Source organism: Microtus ochrogaster, chromosome 1, assembly GCF_000317375.1.
Source record: "Microtus ochrogaster isolate Prairie Vole_2 chromosome 1, MicOch1.0, whole genome shotgun sequence".
Lineage (NCBI taxonomy): Eukaryota > Metazoa > Chordata > Mammalia > Rodentia > Cricetidae > Microtus > Microtus ochrogaster.
The window spans coordinates 14,466,734-14,469,894 of NC_022009.1; positions in this window are offsets into that span (position 1 = coordinate 14,466,734).

The window sequence follows — 3,161 nt, forward strand, 5'->3', positions numbered from 1 at the left end:
CTGAGATGACGTGGCTACATCTGCGTAACCTCGATGAAATTGGCCATGTGATGCCCAGGACATAGGGAATGACTCCAAAACTTAGAGATTTACAAGAAGAGTAAGCATTGGTCATCTCACGCGATGCTGGCTCCTTGGGAGAGGCTCAGTCCAGCAGTTCTGGCTCAAGCGTGTCAGGATATTACAACAGGATGTCGGTTAGTGCAGTTAGGAGCCACTTCTTGGCTGGGGCCAAAGAACGTCCTCACAGACTTGTCAAGCCTCTCTGGCTGTGGGGGGAGGCTTGCTTGCTACATTGTGGACGTCTCCATAAGGCCATTTGAGTCTCCTTAAAACACAGCAGCAACCGGGCGGTGGTGGTACACACCTTTAATCCCAGTGCTCTGGAGCAGAGGCAGGCGGATCTCTGCAAGCTCGAGGCCAGGATGGTTTACAGAGCAAGTTCCAGGACAGGTTCCAAGGCTACAGAGAAACCCACATAAACAAAACAAACACAGCAACAGAGTCCCCTGAGGGCAGGTGATGAGGGTGACAGCCTCAGAAGTCCCCCCACCCCTTTCCTGCAAACATTCGCAGGACACCGCCTCCCAGCTCAGTGCAGAGGGGGCAGTGTGTGAGAGCATGACATTGGCAAGCAAGAGTCATCAAGATTTTTTTAGATTCTGGTTGTCAAATAGTCTTAGTGTGATATTGCTCTCAAAGGAAATAACAGCCTAATATCTAGAGCAAAGCCAGAGGTTTTATAGAATTCTCTAGATCAGGTAGGGGGATAAGGAATTACCCTGCAAAGAGCCCAGCGAAGCTTCTTAAGTGACCCATCTCTGCAGTGTCCCCAGTCCCCACTCTTCACAGCAATTGCCCCTCAGAGTCTCCTTTCTGAGCCCATGAACATCTGAAGCTGGCACCCTCATTGTGACCTCCACTGCAGTTTACTGGATCACACGCTCTGAGGTAAGCCAGTCGCTGTGTTGTAAGGAGACTCAGGTAGTCCCGAACCTCCCACCACCGCCAGCACAACTTGCCAGGTGTGTGAATGGATTCACAAAGTGGATCCTCGTGGCTCAGAGGGTAAAGGCGCTTGAGGCTGAGGCTGATGGCCTTGATTCCTGAGATCCACACAATGGAAGGAAAGTGAGGCCTCTCATAAGGTATTCACACACACCGTGGTGTACACACACACACAAACAGACACACACACACCATGGTGTACACACACACAGACACACACCATGGTGTACGCACACCATGGTGTACACACACACCATGGACAGACACAGACAAGCTCACACCATGGTGAGCACACACACACACAGACACACACACCATGGTGAGCACACAGACATACACCATGGTGAGCACACATACACAGACAAACACACACACAGACACACATGTCATGGTAAGCACATAGATATACAAGTGCTATGGTGAACACACACACACCATGATGAGCACATCCACATGCATACACACACATACACACCATGGTGCACACACAGACACACAAACAAACACCATGGAGCATACACACACACACACACACATATATATATATATACACACACACACACCCTGCTGAATACACACACATACACACTAACTAAACTAAACTTGCTTTTAAACCTAGAGTTCTAGGTTCAGTCTCCAGCCCCACCAATTGTTTTTTGAGACAGAGTTTCTCTGTGCAGCCCTGGCTGTCCTGGAACTCACTCTGTAGACTGGACTGGCCTCTGACTCACAGAGATCCACCTGCTTCTGCCTTCCCAGTGCTGGAATTAAAGGAGTGCACCACTGCTGCCCAGCAAAGAGAACCAATTTTTGCAAGGTGTCCTTTGACCCCCACACAAATACCATGGCACACATGTGCCCACAAGCATATGTATATCATCAATCAATAAGTAAATGTGAAATTTGAAATAAAATAGTAAAGCATATGATTGGCCTGTCTATCTTCTTCCAGGGAGGTTCTGTTAGTGAGTGGCAGACACACACACGCAGGGCAAACACTGAGCACATCCAAGGTGACTCACAGGAGCTCAGGAGGGATGACTGCGGAGCGGCTGAGCCTTTGAGGGGGCTGACTTAGGAAAAGCCAAAATTTTGTAGGCGAATAAATAAAAAGGCAGCCAGGCAGTGGTAGCCCACACCTTTAATCCTAGAAGGCAGAGACAGGTGGATCTCTGTGAGTTCCAGGCCAGCCTGATCTACAGAGTGAGTTCCAGGAGAGGCTCCAAAGCTACAGAGAAACCCTGTCTCGAAAAACCAAAAAACAAAACAAGCAAACAAACAAAAATCCCAGCAATTTAACTAAATAAAGTTGAGCAGCTATATTCACATAAACAGAAGGCCAGCTGCAGCAGCCTGTAGCTCTGCCTTAATCTACGAGGCCCGGAGCCGGGGACATCTTTGGAAAATGCAGGTTCCATTACAGGTTACTAATACTGCGCTCATCCCCCACCCCAAGCCTGGCTGTGCTGGAATCACGTAGACTCCTCTGGGTACTAAATCCTTAAACAGAACTTAAAAACTCATCCAGGGAAACCAGGAAGCAGTGCTTCTCTCTGAGGAAGCAACTGATGGGAGACTTTCTTAAATAAGCCGCAGGGCTTCAGCAGCGGGATTCGTGACATTTCATGCCCATGATGGCCCCCCTTGTTCAATAGCAGGAAATAGTACTTTCAGCCTGCGGGAGCACCAGGCTGAGTAACTACTAAAACACTTCAAAAAAATGAGGAGAAAATGTCCTTATGCGGCCAGTGTGTTTCCCAAACAAAGTCTGCACAGCTGAGACACAGGGAGATGTGTTACGGAAATACGGGCTGTAGGGCTCTGGGGCTGGTGTGAGGACCCGGTGGTTTGAATTTCAGACTGCTGTGTACACATCCGTGTCTTTCCACGGGGCATTCAACCTCCTAGAGTCTTACTTTTCTGTTCTTGGAATTGAGAAGGTTGCCCTAGAAATATCTATGGGCTGCCTGGTCAGAGGCATGAGTTTAGGAGAAACGCTATCGGGCTGAGGTCAGGGTGCAGCTGCCACTTGGTTCAAGAACTGGGAGGCCCGTGAGAAGTGTTCTCTCTGGAGAGGCGATATGGTTGATGAAGTGGGAGAGGAAGCGCCCCGTGGAAGGCATTAGCCGAATGAACTTGCATTCTGGTGGACC